Source organism: Micromys minutus (assembly GCF_963924665.1).
Source record: "Micromys minutus genome assembly, chromosome: X".
Taxonomy (NCBI): domain Eukaryota; kingdom Metazoa; phylum Chordata; class Mammalia; order Rodentia; family Muridae; genus Micromys; species Micromys minutus.
The window spans coordinates 85,823,156-85,842,431 of NC_137970.1; the positions used below are offsets into that span (position 1 = coordinate 85,823,156).

At 36.9% G+C, this 19,276-nt stretch overlaps 1 protein-coding gene across 2 annotated transcripts in view; it reads left to right on the plus strand.

Annotated features, from left to right (window-relative positions):
- Positions 1 to 19,276, plus strand: part of HTR2C (5-hydroxytryptamine receptor 2C) — a gene marked incomplete at both ends in the record, with an annotated part of 108,827 nt that overhangs the window by 77,644 nt on the left and 11,907 nt on the right. The window lies entirely within an intron of this gene.

The following is a 19,276-nucleotide window of genomic DNA, read 5'->3' on the forward strand; positions in this document are numbered from 1 at the left end:
TTTTGACTAACTTCCAATTTTATTACTTTAGCTACTCTATAGCTGAGACCATGTCATTTTAAAGGTTACTGTTCTTTTAGTTCAGTGTCAGTTGGGAAGGATTATGTAATGTTCTTGAGATTTCTGTTTATGTGATGAGCTGCTTCTGCTTCTGCTTTTGAGATGTTTGCAAGGTCTTAATAATTTGACATTGTATTATGTTTTCTCTATCCATGTTTCCTTTATAACTTTATTCTATTTGAAGTTTATGGTGCTTTTGTGGATGTATAGAAACTTACTTGTATTCAAATTAGTTAGAGGAATTTGGCCATTACTTCGTCAAATATTTTTCTGACTCATTTTTTTACTTCCTTTTTATGGAACACTAATTATGCTTGCACTGGTAGACTTGATGGTATTTCACACATATTGGCGAATTTCTAGATTTTTTTATTATTTATTCCTTTGGTCTTTAGAATGCATTATCTCAGCTGATGTTTCTATTTATCTCTGTCTGTTTCTTTCTATGTCTCTCTCTGTCTTTTTGTCTCTGTCTCTGTCTGTCTCTCTTTGCATTTTATAATTCTTTCTTTTGGAAGTAACAAATCTACTATTGAGCCACTAATTACTTTTTCATTTCAATGGCTGTCAACATTTTCCTATAATTCTCTCCTATTGTCTCCATTTTACTTTCAACTATAGTAAAGTCCAAATTTTATAAGTTAGCATATAAAATAGATTACGTGTTATTTGACTTCCTGTGCTTGACTTAGTTCAATAAGCATAGTAACCTTGAGTCCCATTTATTTTGTTGTAAATGACAAGTAAACCTTGATCAATAGCTGGATATCATACCATCAGGCATACACATTACATTCCCTTTATTCATTCATCAGTTCATGTGCATATATTGTTTCCATTTCTTGATTATTACAAACCATTTTACGAAGAATATTGAAATGCAGATGTTTCATTGATATATTCATTTAGTCTTGTTCAGGTACATGCCCAGTAATGGAATTACTACATCATATCTTTAATTTAATTTAATTTCTAGAAGGAACTCAATGCTGTTCTTTATAATTTCTATAATAATCAACATACACAACAACTATGTATAAGAATTCCCCTCTCCATCCGTTCATCACCTTTTGCTAGTGTTTTTTTTTTTTTCTTTATTCCTAGAATCCTCCTAACTATCTCATTGTGGTTTTTATTTGCATTTTCCTTGAGATTAGTGATGAAGAATTGGTTGTGAAATATCTGATTGGCATTTTATAAAACTTCCTTTCAGAAATGTTTTGATTGGGTCATTGGGGATTTACTGGTTTCTAAAGCTGCTATTGAGGTGTTTGAGTTCCTTGTACATTCTAGTTAATGTCCTCTTATCAGACAGACAGATTTAAAGTATATTATTGAACTTATTCTCTCACTAAAAGATGTACTTTTGCCTTTACTAAAGATACATTGAATAGAGATACATATTTATTTTCAGAATTTCTACTGTTCCACTAATATATCTGACTATTTTATACTATTATAATGTGATTTTGATTGCTATAACACCTATGAAACTTTTCTGCCTTATGTGTAGACACCAATTGTTATAAACTCCGTCGCTACCTTTGTCATATGGCATATATTTTTATATATAGAGTATTAGTTGTATTTCTATTACTTGAAAAATTTTGGTTTTGATATATTACTTATTCAAGAATAAGTAGTTGGAAGCAGAGAGATTGCTCAGTGGGGAAGCAAGTTGATTCTCTTACAGGACATCCAGCTTTGGTCCCTAGTACTCATATGACAGCCCAAACTGTAACTCCAGTTCTAGGGGATGTGATGACTTGTGAGATAAGCTCTTTTTCTTTTTCTCCTAATTTCACAGTCTTCTACTTGTCTTATGTGTTCACCATTTTAATTCTGAAGTCTGTTTGTGATTCTTTGAATTTATATGATTGATTTCATACACTTTTATTATTTTATTTATTTTACATTCCAATTACAAATTCCCTTCCATCCTCCCCTCCTAGTCCCCCATCTAATATTTTCTCCCCCTATGACTGCTTTCTCTTTCTCTGAAGAGAAAGGGTGTTCTCCCATGGATATCAACCTTCCTTGGCATATCAAGTTGCAGTAGAACTAGGTGCATCATCCTCTATTGAAGCTAAACAAGGTATCTCAGGGGAAAGGGAGCCAAAGACAAACAACAGAATCAGAGACAGTGACCACCACAATTGTTAGTGGACCCACAGGAAGTCCAAGCTGCCCATATGTTACATATATGTATGGGGCTTAGCTCTGCCTCATGAATGCTCTCTGATTGGCAATTCAGTCTCTGAGAGCCCCTATGGGCCTAGATGAGTTGATTCTGTGGGTTTTCTTGTGGTATCCTTGACCTCTTTGGCTCCTTTAGTCCTTCCTCCCCATCTTCCACAAGAATTCCCCATGTTCTGCTTAATATTTGGCTGTGGGCTTTGGGTCTTCTTATCTGTTTCCATCATCTGCTGGGCAAATTGTCTCAGATTACAGTTGTGCTTGGCTCCTGTCTACAAGTGTTGCAGAATATTATTATAGGGTCAGGGGTGAGCTCCCTCTCAAGGCATTGGTCTCAAGTTGGAATAATCATTGGTTGAATATTCCCTCAATTTCTGTTCCTTCTTTATACCTGCATATCTTGTATGCAGGAAATATGAAAGTTCCTCCCCCAACATACACAGTGTATGGTACTAGTGTCCCCATTCCTCCATTAGAAGTATTGCCTGATTACGGGAGGTGGCCATTTCAGGTTCCATATCCCCTATTGCTATGGATCTTAGCTATTGTTGCCCTCATAGGCTCCTGGGAGTTTCTATTGTCCTAGGTTTCTACCTTGGTCCAGAGATGTCCCCCACTATTTATTCCAGTTCTCTTTGCTTCCATCCTCACACTTGATCCCTCCTGTTTTCCCTCCTCACCCTCTCTCCCTCCCACTCAGTTCCCTCTATCCACCCACCCCAATGTTTTTGTTTATTTTTATTATGATTTTATCTCCCCTTTTCAGTGAGATTCAAGCATCCTTTTTTGGGTTATCCTTACTAGTTAACGTCTTTGGATCTGTGGTTAACTTGTACTTTATAGTTAATTGGATTTTAATAAATTTAAGAAAATTTCAGCCATTATTTCAAAAGTTCTTGTCCTGTGTCTTTTTCCCCCTCCTTTCCTCTTGGTATTTCATGAGTGATTTTGGGTGTACCTGTACATGTGTGTACATGTTGTTTCTCTTCTAATGACTAAGCTGGTGTATTATGCAGTTCTTCTCTTACTGGTTAGGAATCTCTATTGTTTTTTATTGTCCTCAGGGTTGAACTTTTCCACACTATACTATAACAAGTTACTTTTTCTGAGAAGAGACTAAGAACTACTTGCTTTATTTTCAAATCTTTTCTAAGATAAAAGTTCAGAGTCACAATTCTGTAATTAGAGTTGGAAAGGACAAGGATGCTAACAGGCTTTTCTTTTTTAAAAATATGTTATTGAATATTCTCTGTATTTACATTTCAAATGTTATCTCCTTTTACCTGTTCCCATCTCCTCTCCCTTTCCACTTGTTTCCATGAAGGTGCTCTCTCTCCCAACCACCCACTCCACCTCAGTGCCTTGGCATTCTGCTATACTGGAAAAGGAGCCTTCACTGGACCAAAGGCCTCTCCTCCCATTGATGTCAAACAATGCTATCCTCTGCTAAATATGCCCCTGGGGCCATGGGTCTCTCTGCGCGAACTCATGGTTGGTGTTTTAGTCACTGGGAGCTGTGCTGTGTTTGGTTAGTTGATCATTTTGTTCTTCCCATGGGTTTCCAGACACTTTTAACTCCTTCAGTCCTTTCTCTAGTTTCTTCATTAGGGTCCCTGTGCTCAGTCTTATGGTTAGCTGCAAGTATCCTCCTCTGTTTCAATATGGCTCTGGCAAAGCCTCTGAGGAGGCATCCATATCATGTTCCTGCCAGTAAGCACTACTTGACATCAGCAATAGTGCTTGAGTTTAGTGGCTGCATATGGGGTGATCCCCTGGTGAGGCAGTCTTTGGATGATCTTTTCTCTAACTCCTGCTCCTCTATTTGTCCTTTTATTTCCTCCTGTAAGTGTTTTTCCCCCTTCTAAGAAGGACTGAGGCATCCACCTTCTGGCTTTCCTCCTTTTGGAGCTTCATAAGCTGTGTGAGTTGTGACAGGCTTTTCCGAATGATAAATGCACTGTAGAATCGGAAAGCTTGGCGGAATAGTTAGTCTTTTGGCTTCTTTCTCCATTCATTGAACCACTGCTTTACAGTATGTAAAAATAGCAATTTAGGACTCTGCACTTTCAACATCATCATGCAGAAAGTAAAACTTTCATTGTATGAGTAGAGCCTGAGAGAAAAAGAAAAGTCCCTGCCTATCATTCACCAGAGAACAGTTTCATTGGCAGGATTTAAAAAAAATTGCAGTGTCCTGCCACTCTTTTAAACATATCCATCAGGCTCAGAACTAGAGGTATGAGAGTGCCTTGTGCACTGCCTGTATCTTTTTAAGGAGACACTGTCTGTCTCATTGAATGGAGAGTTAAGAAGAATAGAAAGTGTGTTATTCAGACACTATAGAATCTCATTATTCATATTAAGCACTAGTAACTTTCTTGATTAAATGTTCCTTTGTGTGCTTCATGGCCCCATGACTATTTCCAGAAACATTTTCCTCAGTGATTAGGACGGACTCCAGGACATCTGGGTATGCTTAGGCAAGAGCTCTCTCACTGACCCGTCATTGTTTGTCGGACTTTTTAGTAGTATTTCTGAGAACTAAGTTGGCTATGCATTACTTAATTAGTATTTATATGAATACTATTCTGCTCTATGAACATATTTAATTCTTGTGTAGAGTTAGCATCATATTTTTAAAATAGCTTAGTTAAAGTCTTATGTGATAAGTATGGTATATAGTCTCCCTGGAAAAAATTTTATTGGCTGCTTTATTTATTAAGCATTGGCCACATGGTTGTTTCGTTGTATTAGTATTTTTAATTGCTACCTGTGGCTTGTTGGAAACTTTTGTTAGTGTTGTGACATTTTTGAAATAATTGCACAAAGCATATATTCTTTGTCAGTGAAGTCTGTGCCAGCTAATTAGGAAGGCATTACTTTCCTGCCTAGAAACAATAAATCTCCCTCCTTGTGAGGGTCTTTGTTATTGTTGAGACATGTCTAAAGTTTATAAATCTCCTGTGGACTTTACATTCCACTTACACAGAGCTTCTGGGATAGACAGAATTGGGAACTTAGGGTCCTCTGGAATCTTTAAAAGCACAACCTTATGAATGAATGCATACTGAGACTGAAAAAGCTAAAGTATGAAACCCGTGTTGCGACTCTGGAAATCTTTATGCGTATAAGGATTATTCAGCTTCTCCACCAAACTCATTTACTTATCCCATCCACATACAGGAGTCCTTAACTGTCTCAGGCAATTACAACGTCAGAACTTTGCCAGAAATATCCCTTGAAGAGAGCATTTTAGAACTGGTTAAACTCCTAGGCAAATCCAGCAGCAACTAAAAAAGCACATCCCATTGGTCTTCCAGGAGCATATATCTGAGTTCCTGGGTTTGAATGATCTGCTCCATTTTTCTATCATTGTGGCAGATCCATCGGCTGTTATTATTCAAGGCTGCCAGTGATCTGGGTAGCAGAAGATGGCGAAATATTTAGTGCTTGCCAATAGTAAGGCATTTTTCTTGAATCAGAATGTTCTCTGTTGTGACTACTCTTTGATTACTTTGTACAACACTAGAGTGCTGTTTATATTTTTTCTAGGTGTTCTGTTGTTGGACTAAACAGAAGAAGATGTTTGAAAATCCTAGCTCTGCAATTTTCATTGACATCACCTGCCAAGCTTTTTTTTCCAGTAACCATCTTCTTATTCATATTACTATTATTAATATGCCTCTTCCTTTCTTGTTTTTCCTTCCTTCCTTCTTTCCTTTCTTCCTTTCTTTCTTTCTTCTTTATCTACCTCATCTTCTACATCTTCTTTCTTCTTCTTGCTATGTAGTGGAAGGTAACTGCAAACTCAGAGAGACCCACCTGCCAATTCTTCCTGGTGCCATCACACCCAAGTCAATAAACTGTTTTGAACTCTGGCATTGCCTTTTTGATATGCCTCCTTACATTTAAATTATTAAGATAGAAAATAAAGTGTGTCTCCATATTTGATCTCAATTACTTGTTAGTTACTTCCCAGAATAAGAAATGCAGCAAATTTATGAGTAGAGTAACATTTAACTGTTCCCATAATTTGTGTGTAAAACGCGCACACACACACACACACACACACACACACACACACAGAGAGAGAGAGAGGGAGAGAGAGAGAGAGAGAGAGAGAGACAGACAGACAGACAGACAGACAGACAGACAGACAGACAGACAGACAGAGACAGAGAGATGTAGGAGAGAGAGGGAGACAGAGACATGCACTACCAAGTCTGTCTGCTATATCATATTTATTCTTATAGTTATACAGAGTTTATGGATTTCTCACTAATTCTTGCTCCTATCTTTCTTTTTGTCCTCATATCTTTAGTTAAGCATTTTTCACACTTAGTTCTACAAATATTTCTCTTTGTATGTAATAAAAATGTTGCACCACATCCTCAGTTTTAAAAAAAATGTTGCACAGATTATAAAGTTGCTAATTAACCATTCTTTTTGGTCCAATTTTTGGATCTGGTATTTTGGTCCCTTCAGGTTTTCTGGAGATGTAAGAAAAATTTTTTTCTCTTCATGAAATATGTCTTTTCTTACTAGTGATTTCAAATTTTTATTACATCATCTTTTTTTTTCATGCTGTCATATTTTTATTGAAATTCAGCATTCTTAATTCTTTTGGTTTTCAGGTCTTCAGACCTTATAGAACTATACCACATTTATTGTGTGGGAATGAACATATATACATAAATATATGTGTGTTTATAATTTTAAACTCTTATCCCCCTGGAGAAATCTTATAAGCCAATTTATTTATTTATTTATTTTAATGTTGAGAGACAAAAGAAAGAAAGCATGGGTGTATGCCAGGCAATGGTTAGGTGTGAACAAAAGATAATATAAGCTTATGAATTCATTTAAATGTGATCCATCAGAAAGTATATATGGCTATATATACAAATAAAAGAAAACTGTATTCTAAGAATGTTCTTTGAAATTTTAACAAAGAAACTGAAGTAGAAAGAGTTTGTATTTTTTTAAACGACTTTATTTTGCAAAACAAAGATAAATGTACAGATTTTAAACATTTTTGCTAAAATTATACATTTTGTCAGTACTGTTTTTTCAGACATTAAAATAAATTTTACATAAAACCATGTGAATATGTTTTTTATACAGTACTTAATTTTTTTCAAGGGCTTCACAGTATGCATTAAAAACGTACTAGTTGCAATAAGCATAAAGTACATGCAAAACAAAACGCAACATGGAAATAGTCAAAGTCTTCTTGTTTTGTGAATATATGTATATTTTTTGTTTTCTTTATTTCTTGGACTTAATACAGTCTGTGAGTTGTTTCTGGGGGAGTGCAAGCCTCTGGGGTTAGCATCCCAATATCAGTGACTGCATATTGTGTCTGTTCTTTTGTGACTGGGTTATCTCACTCAGGATGATCTTCTCTAGATGCAGCCATTTTCTTAAGAATTTGGTTAAGTCATTGTTTCTGGTGGCTGAGTAGTATTCCATTGTGTATATGTACCACAATTTTTGTATCCATTCGTCTTCTGAAGGACATCTGGGTTCCTTCCAGCTTCTGGCTATTATAAATAGAGCCGCTATGAACATTGTGGTGCATATATCTTTGTTGTGTATTAAAGTGTCTCTGGGGTATATGCCCAGAAGTGGAATAGCTGGGTCTTCAGGTAGTACTATATCCAAATTTCTGAGGTATCGCCAGACAGATTTCCAGAGTGGTTGTATTAGCTTACAACCCCACCAACAGTGGAGAAGTGTTCCTCTTTCTCCGCAGCCTCGCCAGCATCTGCTGTCATCTGAGTTTTGGATCTTGGCCAATCTGACTGGTGTGAGGTGGAATCTTAGGGTTGTTTTGATTTGCATTTCCCTGATGGCTAAGGATGTGGAGCACTTAGTCAGATGTTTCTCGGCCATTCGGTGTTCCTCAACTGAAAATGATTTGTTTAGCTCTGTACCCCATTTTTTAATAGGGTTATTTGATTCTCTGGTGTCTAGCTTTTTGAGTTCCTTGTACACCTTGGATATTAGGCCTCTATCTGATGTGGTGTTGGTAAAGATCTTTTCCCATTCTGTTGGTTGCCGTTTTATTTTCTTGACGATGTCCTTAGCCTTACAGAAACTTTGCAATCTCATTAAGTCCCATTTGTTAATCTTTGAGCTTAGAGCTTGAGCCATTGGTGTTTTGTTCAGGAAATTTTCTCCTGTGTCTATGTGTTCTAAGGTTTTCCCTACTTTCTCATCTAATAGTTTCAGTGTATCTGGTTTAATGTGCAGATCTTTAATCCACTTACACTTGAGCTTTGTACAAGGAGATAAGAACCGGTCTATTTTCATTCTTTTGCATGTTGAGTGCCAGTTGGACCAGCACCATTTGTTGAATAGGCTGTCGTTTTTCCATTGAATGTTTACTGCTCCTTTGTCAAAAATCAGGTGACCATATACATGAGGGCTCATTTCTGGATCTTCTATTCTATTCCATTGATCCACTTGCCTATTTCTGTACCAGTACCATGAAGTTTTCAGCACAATTGCCTTGTAATATAGCTTGAGGTCAGGGATAGTGATTCCCGCAGATGTTTTTTTTGTTGTTGAGGATGGATTTCGCTATTCTAGGTCTTTTGTTATTCCATATGAAATTGCACATTGATCTTTGCAATTCCATGAAGAACTGGGTTGGAATTTTGATGGGGATTGCATTGAATCTGGAGATTGCTTTTGGTAGGATGGCCATTTTTAAGATGTTGATCTTTCCAATCCATGAGCATGGGAGATCTTTCCATATTCTGTGATCCTCCTTAATTTCTTTCTTTAGAGGTTTGAAGTTCTTGTCATATAGGTGCTTCACTTCCTTAGATAGAGTCACACCAAGGTATTTCATACTTTTTGTAACGATTGTGAAGGGTACCTTTCCCCTAATTTCTTTCTCCACATGTTTGTTCTTTGAGAATAGGAAGGCTACTGATTTGTTTGAGTTAATTTTGTATCCAGCCACTTTGCTGAACTTGTTTATCAGCTGTAGGAGTTCTCTGGTGGAATTTTTGGGGTCACTCAAGTACACTATCATGTCATCGGCAAAGAGTGATGTTTTTATCTCTTCCTTTCTGATTTGTATCCCCTTGATCTCCTTTTGCTGTCTAATTGCTCCAGTCAGGACTTTCAGTACTATGTTGAATAGGTAGGGAGAGAGTGGGCAGCCTTGTCCAGTCCCTGTTTTTAGTGGGATTGCTTCAAGTTTCTTGCCATTAAGTTTGATGTTGGCTGTTGGTTTGCTGTATATTGCTTTTATTATGTTTAAATATGGGCCTTGGATTCCTGTTCTTTCCAGGACTTTTAACATGAAGGGGTGTTGGATTTTGTTGAATGCTTTCTCAGCGTCTAGTGAGAAGACCATGTGATTTTGGTCTTTAAGTTTGTTTATATGGTAAATTACATTGATGGATTTCCTTATGTTAAACCATCCCTGCATCCCAGGGATGAAGCCTACTTGGTCATGATGAATGATGCTTTTGATGTGTTCTTGGATTCGGTTTGCAAGGATTTTGTTGAGTATTTTTGCATCAATGTTCATAAGTGAGATTGGTCTGAAGTTCTCTTTCCTTGTAGGGTCTTTGTGTGGCTTAGGTACGAGGGTTATTGTAGCCTCAAAAAATGAGTTGGGTAATATTCCATCTGATTCTATCTTTTGGAATAATTTGGCGAATATTGGTGTTATATCCCCAATAAATGTCTGATAAAATTCTGCACTGAACCCGTCTGGACCTGGGCTTTTTTTGGTTGGGAGGCTTTTGATGACTTCTTCTATTTCTTTAGGTGTTATAGGGTTATTTAGATGGTTCACTTGGTCCTGGTTAACCTTTGGGGCCTTGTATCTGTCTAGGAATTCGTCCATTTCCTCCAGATTTTCCAATTTTGTGGAGTATAAGTTTTTGTAGTAGGATCTGATGATTTCTTGAATTTCCTTAGTTTCAGTTGTTATGTCACCACTTTCCTTTCTGATTTTGTTAATTTGGATACTCTCTCTTTGCCCTTTCGTTAGTCTGGCTAGGGGCTTATCAATCTTGTTGATTTTCTCAAAGAACCAACTCTTTGTTTTGTTGATTTTTTCAATGGTTCTTTTTCTTTCTATTTGGTCTATTTCTGCCCTAATTTTGATTATTTCTTGCTGTCTACTCTTTTTGGGTATATCTCCTTCCTTTTGTTCTAGGGCTTTTAGCTGTGCTGTCAGGTTGCTGATGTGAGCTCTCTCCAGTTTCTTTTTGGAAGCACTTAGGGCTATGAGTTTTCCTCTCAATACTGCTTTCATTGCATCCCATAGGTTTGGGTATGTTGTGTTATCGTTTTCGTTGAATTCTAGAAAGTCCTTAATTTCTTTCTTTATTTCTTCTTTGACCCTGCTATCCTTTAACAGAGCGTTGTTTAGTTTCCATGTGTATGTGGGCATTTTGTTGTCTTTGTTGTTGTTAAAGACCAGCCGTAGACCATGGTGATCTGAGAGGATGCATGGGAGTATTTCAATCTTCTTATATCGATGAAGGCTCGTTCTGTGTCCAATTATGTGGTCAATTTTCGAGAAGGTGCCATGGGGTGGTGAGAAGAAGGTGTATTCCTTTACTTTAGGATAGTATGTTCTGTATATATCTATTAATTCTAGTTGGTTCAAAGTCTCTGCTAGTTTTGCAGTGTCCTTGTTCAGTTTCTGTTTCCCTGATCTGTCCATTGGTGAGAGTGGGGTATTAAAGTCTCCCACTATTATTGTGAAGGGATGAAATGTATTTTTTGAGCTTTAGTAGAGTTTTTTTTATGAATGTGGGTGATTTTTTTATTTGGAGCATATATGTTAAGGATTGAGAGTTCCTCCTGACAGATTTCCCCGGTAATGAGTAAAAAGTGTCCTTTTTTATCTTTTTTGATAACTTTTGGTTGGAAATTTACTTTATTCGATATTAGAATAGCCACACCAGCTTGCTTCTTGGAGCTGTTTGCTTGGAAGTTTTTTTCCCACTTTTTTACTCTGAGATAGTGTCTGTCTCTGTCTCTGAGATGAATTTCCTGTATGCAGCAAAAGGCTGGATTTTGTTTATGTATCCAGTCTGATAGTCTCTGTCTCTTTATTGGGGAGTTGAGACCATTTATGTTAATAGATATCAAGGAATAATTGTTTCTGTTTCCTGCCATTTTTGCTTTTTTGGGTTGAGTTGTGTCTGTGTTTTTTTCTTCTTTTAGTTTTCTTGTTTAGGAGTTTTCTTGTTTTTCCTAGGCTGTATTTTCCCTCCTTGTATTGGGTTTTCCACCTATAATTCGTTGTAGTGCTGGGTTTGTGGTCAGATATTGTGTGAATTTTGATTTGTCTTGAAATATCTTTGTCTCTCCATCGATGGTGATTGATAGTTTTGCTGGGTATAGCAGCTTGGGCTGGCACTTGTGCTCTCTTAAGGAGTGCATGATGTCTGTCCAGGCTCTTCTAGCTTTCATAGTCTCTGTTGAGAAATCGGGTGTGAGTCTGATTGGTCTGCCTTTATATGTTACCTGACCTTTTTCCCTTACTGCTTTTAGTATTCTTTCTTTACTTTGGGCACTTGATGTTTTTATTATTATGTGTCGGGAGGTATTTCTTTTCTGGTCCAACCTATTTGGAGTTCTGAAGGCTTCTTTTATGCTCGTGGTCATCTCATTCTTGAGGGTAGGGAAGTTTTCTTCTATGATTTTGTTGAAGATATTTACTGTGCCTCTTAGTTGATACTCTTCTCCCTCTTCTATTCCTATTATCCTTAGGTTCGGTCTTCTCATTGTGTTTTGTATTTCCTGGACATTTTGGGTTAGGAGCTTTTTGTTTTTTGCATCTTCTCTGGCTGTTTTGTCTATGTTTGCAATGTTGTCTTCTGCCCCCGAGATTCTCTCCTCGATCTCTTGTAATCTGTTGGAAATGCTTGCTTCTGTGACTCCTGATTTCTTTTTTTGGTGTTCTGACTCTAGGGTTATCTCTTTTAGCGCTTTCTTTATTGTGTCAATTTCTGTTTTAATTTCCCTCTTCCATTCCTTTATTTCTTTGGTTCTGTTTTTGTCTCGTTCTTTGAGTTCTTTGAGTGTTTTTCTTGTTTCTTCTTTAAAAGCTTCTGAATCTTTTTGCTTTTCCTCCCTTTCTTGTTTAAGTAACTCTATCAGTGTCTTGAGGCATGATTTCAGGTCTGTGTCTTCTTTCTCTGGAGTGTTTGGAATTCCGATGTTTGCTACTATCAGAGAGCTGGGTTCTGGTGTTGCTAGATTGTCTTGGTTTCCTTGGGATATACTCTTTCTTTTTCTTCTTGCCATTTTGTTGTCAGTGATATGTTCTTGCCTTTCCCTTGTATCTGGTCTGTGTCCCTGGTACACTTTCCGAGTGCACTCTGCAGAGATCTCTCTACTCCCCGGCAGCCCAGGTTCCGGGTTTCAGCTGGGCCAGGCTCCACTCTGCATCCTGAAGTCGCCTCCGGGTGGGAACAGACGTTCCTAAGATCTGTTCCTGGTCACAGATGCTCAGCCTCTCCGAGCCACCTTTCCGGCTGGCAGGTGGGCCAGGCTCTGCTCTGTGTCCTGAAGTCGTCTTCGGGTGGGAACAGAAGTTCCTAAGATCTGTTCCCGGTCACTGGATCGGGGAGGACAGGGCAGGTCAGGGCAGGGGGTGCCCTTTCCGTGTGCACTCCACAGAGATCCCTCTGCTCCCCAGCAGCCTAGGTCTCCCACTCACCAGTTGCTCAGCCTGTATGAGCCGCCTTTCTGGCTGGCAGTTGGGCCAGCCTCCGCTCTGCGTCCTGAAGTCGTCTCTGGGTGGGAACAGAAGTTCCTAAGATCTTTTCCCGGTCACAGTTGCTCAGCCTGTACGAGCCGCCTTTCCGGCTGGCAGTTGGGCCAGGCTCCGCTCTGTGTCCTGAAGTCGTCTCTGGGTGGGAACAGAAGTTCCTAAGATCTGTTCCTGGTCACAGTTGCTCAGCCTGTACGAGCCGCCTTTCCCTACATCATCTTTTAAACATAGTTTTATTAATGAGGCTTAAACTCACAAATTGCCAGACAAATCACACACACACACACACACACACACACACACACTCTTTACTATTTTTCTTGGTGTGACACCTTGCTTCAGTATTTGGAGTTCATTTAGCTTCAGAGATGTCTAGGTGGAGATTTGTTTCAACAATTTGTAAAGGTGGTAACCACAATATTTTTTCAATTGTATTTATCTCTCTTTTCTCTTTGGAAACGAACAAGTTGCACTGTTTCATATTATTTCATACACCTCAGTCTTTGCGTTTTTTCTTTGTCATGGTGTTATTTCGTAATCATTGATGTTCCTGACTTCTAAAATTAGTTATTTAGTCATCTAGTGTTCTTTCAGCTGTGTTGAATGCTATAAACATTGAAATTTTGACCTATTCTTTCTATGATTGCTCTTCTATTGAAATTGTTATCTTTTAAACTGTACTGTTTTCTTTTCATTCACATTAAAACACTCACTTTGAAATTTTGGTTTTTTGGTATCAAACTGGCCACCAATCCTAACCTATTAACTTTCCCTTTTTATTCTTAGTGCTTGTTGTTTCCACGTTCTGCTTTTTGAGTTGGATAACTTTAAAGATCCAGAAATTGCTACCCAGTATAATACTATTTCTTTTAAGAAGATGATTGTTTTTCTCACCTGGAAGACAGTTTTCTTCACAGTGTCGCAACTGATACTTCTTTGAAATTGCTACCCAGTATAATACTATTTCTTTTAAGAAGATGATTGTTTTTCTCTCCTGGAAGACAGTTTTCTTCACACTATGTCGCAACTGATACTTCTTTCTGCTCAGTTTTCTTTACTTCTAGATCTTTTCTCAGGAGCATATCCTAGAAATTAATATTTTTAATAATGCAATCGCTGCCTTTCCACTCCAGACTTCATAAGTGTAAGAAATTTAAAAAAATTTAGCAGCTTCTGCTGGCACTTGTGCTCTCTTAGGGTGTGCATGATGTCTGTTAAGGCTCTTCTACCTTTCATAGTCTCTGTTGAGAAATCGGGTGTGATTCTGATTGGCCTGCCTTTATATGTTACCTGACCTTTTGCCCTTACTGCTTTTAGTATTCTTTGTTTGCTTTGGGCACTTGGTGTTTTTGACTATTATGTGTCGGGAGGTATTTCTTTTCTGGTCCAACCTATTTGGAGTTCTGAAGGCTTCTTTTATGCTCGTGGTCATCTCATTCTTGAGGGTAGGGAAGTTTTCTTCTACAATTTTGTTGAAGATATTTACTGTGCCTCTTAGTTGATACTCTTCTCCCTCTTCTATTCTTATTATCCTTAGGTTCGGTCTTCTCATTGTGTCTTGGATTTCCTGGACATTTTGGGTTAAGAGCTTTTTGTTTTTTGCATCTTCTCTGGCTGTTTTGTCTATGTTTACAATGTTGTCTTCTCACCCCGAGATTCTCTCTTCAATCTCTTGTAATCTATTGGAAATGCTTTCTTCTGTGACTCCTGATTTCTTTTTTTTTGGTGTTCTGCCTCTAGGGTTATCTCTTTTAGTGTTTTCTTTATTGTGTCAATTTCTGTTTTAATTTCCCTCTTCCATTCCTTTATTTCTTTGGTTCTGTTTTCCTCTAGTTCTTTGAGTTCTTTGAGTGTTTTTCTTGTTTCCTCTTTAAAAGCTTCTGAATCTTTTTGCTTTTCCTCCCTTTCTTGTTTAAGTATCTCTATCATCATCTTGAGGTATGATTTCAGGTCTGTGTCTTCTTTTTCTGGAGTGTTTGGAATTCCGATGTTTGCTGTTATGGGAGAGCTGGGTTCTGGTGTTGCCAGATTGTCTTGGTTTCCTTGGGATATACTCTTTTGCTTTCCTCTTGCCATTTTCTTGTCAGTGATATGTTCTCGCCTTTCCCTTGTATCTGGTCTGTGTCCCTGGATCTCCACTGGTTCAGGTGGCAGATGGGCCCAGCCCTGTTCTATGCTTCAGAGTTGCCGGGTGGGAACAGAGGTTCCAAAGTTCTGACCAAATTCTTAAGAAAATGGCTGCATCTAGAGAATATCATTCTGAGTGAGATAACCCAGTCACAAAAGAACAGACATAATATGCAGTCACTGATAATGGGATGCTAACCCCAGAGGCTTGCACTGCCCCAGAAACAATTCACAGACTGTATGAAGTCCAAGAAATAAATAAAACAAAACTAAACAAAACAAAAAAATCTTTATAAAACAAGAAAACTTTGACTATTTCCATGTTATATTTTGTTTTACATATACTTTATGCTCATTGTAACTATTAAGTTTTCAATCCATACTATCAAACCTTTATAAAATCAAGTACTGACTAAAAATATATTCATACAGTTTTATGTAAAATTTATTTTAAAATCTGAAACAAAAGTACTGACAAAAATGTATTGTTTAATTTTATGCAAAAAATGCTTAAAATCTGTACATTTATCTTTGTTTTGTAAAATAAAGTTGTAAAAAAATTTAAAAACTTTTAAAAATTTAGATTCATTATACATGTTATTTCTATATGTTATAGATAAAATTGCAAATTATTTGTACTTCACAGCTTTGCTATCTTTCAAGAAATAAGGACCAAACAAAAACTGCATTAATAAGAGTCTTTTTACCGTTTTCTTTAAGGAAAGTCAGTTGCAAACAATTTCAGGTTTAGTTCATCCAATAAAAATGTCTTAAATTTTATGTAGGAGAAGTATGCTCATTTAGAAAAAACCTCTGATTTGATAGGTGTAGGATTATTAGCTGAGTTTTTCTTAGTTCTCTGGAGGGATAGTTATTGTCATATTATTATACTGTATTCCATCTTTGTGGTTTTTCATTAGATTTGACATTTTTCCACTTGTTACTTTTTAGATTTTTAAATTCATATTCTTAAATCATTCTCTGTGGATTCAGCTGGTTCTTTTAAATTTAACTTATTAAAAGTGTGATGAGCTACAAATATCTAGAGATACTTTCTCATCAAATTCATCCAAATTGTTACCATTATTTCCTCTGGGTATGCTCCATTCTTTCTCCTCCCTTTCCTGAAACTTTATTCATGTGTCTGATAAATTGCTTGCTATTGCCTTACCACTTACTAAAGTTCTATCAAATTCTATAATCTATTTTTTCTTTTTGTAATTCAAAATCTTTCATAGTCATGCCCACAAGTTCAGGTTTCTTTCTTTTCTCATCTCAAATAATCCTTTCAAGTTTATCCATATTATTTTAGATTCAGACATTTTGCTTGATCATTTTCAATGTTCTATTCTTTTATCTTTGGGGGATATTATCTTTGAGGGGTAATAGAAATCACCCCTGCTGTATTAACTTTCTATTTTTATAGGGCATCATCAAGAGACTAAACTGAATTGTTTTAGTTCCAAGGTGTTAATTATATTTTACATTGGCATGCTGTTATTTATTGACTGGTCCCCGTGCTCATGCTGAGGTGATATTTCAGGCTACATGGCAGTAATGTTTTGATTACTACTGAGCTTTCTTTTTCTCTTCCTCTTCCTCCTCCTCTTCCTCCTCCTCCTTTTTTCTTTCTTCTATTTCTCCTCCTCCTCCTCTTTGTCCTCCTCCTCTTCTTCCTCCTCCTCCCCTTCCTCCTCATCATCATCACCATCCCTCTTCCTCTCTGTTAGTAACAATGACATTTCATCAGTGCAATCAGTCTGACTGAAATAAACTCAAACAAAAACTATACTATCCCTAGCAATTTTTGTTGCTCATATTTTGTCACCTGCCATAAATAATAGCACTTGTATATGAGCAACCCAAGCCTCAAGCAGATCATGTACAATACTTGCCTCTCTCCACTTCTGCTTGTCTTTTTCTTCTGTTGTTTGTCTAGAAAGCTAAACAGGTTAACATCCACCATTCTGATCCCTGCCTCCCGTTTTCATCAGGACAGCCAGTCTTTGTTTGAGCACCTATTCTCTGTTCAATATTCATGATATTATATCCAGGTAAAAACATAAATACGAAGCTATGTATAAAGGTCTTTCCTTAAAGCCAAGGTTCTACTCCTTAACAGTAGAATGTTTTACCCTTGTTTGGGGATGTTTGATCATTGCTTTTGATGGGATGAAAGTCAAATTCCAGAAACTCTGTTAAGGCTGCAAACATAGATAAAAGATTTTACAATATTGTTTTCTATTATACTTAAATGTACATGATTTAGAATTTCAAATTCACCAATTACTGCATTTACTGGAAATCCTATCCAGTTTTTCAAAAAGTTCATTTTACAGTTGAAATATTTTCGTTACTTTTTACACCCATCCTGAAATTTCCATATTTGTTACTATTGCACTTATCTTTCCTGAGAAAGTATTTAGCATATTTGTGATAATGTTGTTCTCTGTTCATTGAAGCATTTAAGATTCTGTACTAATCTGTTTCTGTTGATTAAATATCACATTTAGTAGGTTCTTCTATATCTTTGTATCTCTAGTAACCTTATAAAAATGTTCAGAAAAAAATTTGAATTGTTTATTTTGTTTTATTAATACTGAGTTGCAGGGTTGCTTTCAGTCCGAGGCTACATCCCTTTTGTGGGTGTGGGGTTTTGTTTTCTTCTTTCTTTTTTGTAACTTTATTTAAAAAAAAAAACAGAGCTACATGTACAGATTTTAAAAGCATTTTGGCATAAAATGATATGAATATATTTTGTCAGTACTTACCATTCTTAAAGGTTTGATAGGTTGCATTGAAATCTTACTAGTTACAATGAGCATAAAGTACATGTAAAACGAATCATAATACGGAAATAGTCAAAGTGTTCTTGGTGTGTAAAGATTAACCCAAAATTGCCATAAGGCTATCTTCTTAGCTCTTGAGTTTTTAATGATTTAAGGTCTAGGTGTACTCCACTCTGAGAGGGTGCTATACACTTATTTTGTTTCTAAGAAAGACTGAGGCTTCCACTTTTGGGCCTTCCTTATTTTTCTTTTCTTTTTTTTTTCTTTTCTTTTTTTTTTTTTTTGTGAGGTTCATATGGTCTGTGAGTTGTTTCTTGGATATTCAGAGCTTTCTGGGGCTAGTATCCAATTATCAGTGGCTACATATTATGTCTGTTCTTTTGTGACTGGGTTATCTCACTCAGGATGATATTCTCTAGATGCATCCATTGTCTTAAGAATTTCATAAAGTCATTGTTTCTGATAGCTGAGTAGTACTCCATTGTGTAAATGTACCACAATTTTTGTATCCATTCATCTACTGAAGGGCATCTGGGTTCTTTCCAACTTCTGGATAAGGCTGCTATGAACATGGTGGAGCATGTGTCCTTATTATATATTGGAGCATCTTTTGAGTATATTACCAAAAGAAGAATAACTGGGTCTTCAGGTAGTACTATGTCCAATTTCCCAAGGAGCCATCACACTGATTTCCATAGTGGTTGTACCAGCTTGCAGCCCCACCAAAAGTGGTAGAGTAGTCCTCTTTCTGTGCATCCTCTCTAGCATGTGCTGTCATATGAGTTTTTTTATCTTAACCATTCTGACTGGTGTAAGGTAGAATCTCAGGGTTGTTTTGATCTGCATTTCCCTGATGACTAGGGATGTTGAGCATTTCCTTAGGTGCTTCTCAGCCATTCGATACTCCTCCATTAAGAATTCTTTGTTTACTTCTGTATACCATTTCTAAATAGGATTGTTTGATTCTCTGGAATCTAACTTCTTGAGTTCCTTGAATATATTGAATATTAGACCTCTATCAGATGTGGGGTTGGTAAAGATCTTTTCCCAATCTGTTGGCTGCCATTTTGTTTTCTTGACAGTGTCCTTAGCCTTACAGAATCTTTGCAATCTCATTAAGTCCCATTGGTCAATATTTGACCTTAGAGCACAAGCCATTGGTGTTCTGTTCAGGAAATTTTTCCCTGTGCCTATGTGTTCTAAGGTTTTCATACTTTCTCTTCTAACAGTTTCATTATACCTGATTTTATGTGGAGATCTTTGATCCACTTGCACTTGAGCTTTGTACAAGGAGCTGAAGGATATCATTCTTATGATAGAAGACAGCAGTTGCTTCAAGAAATGG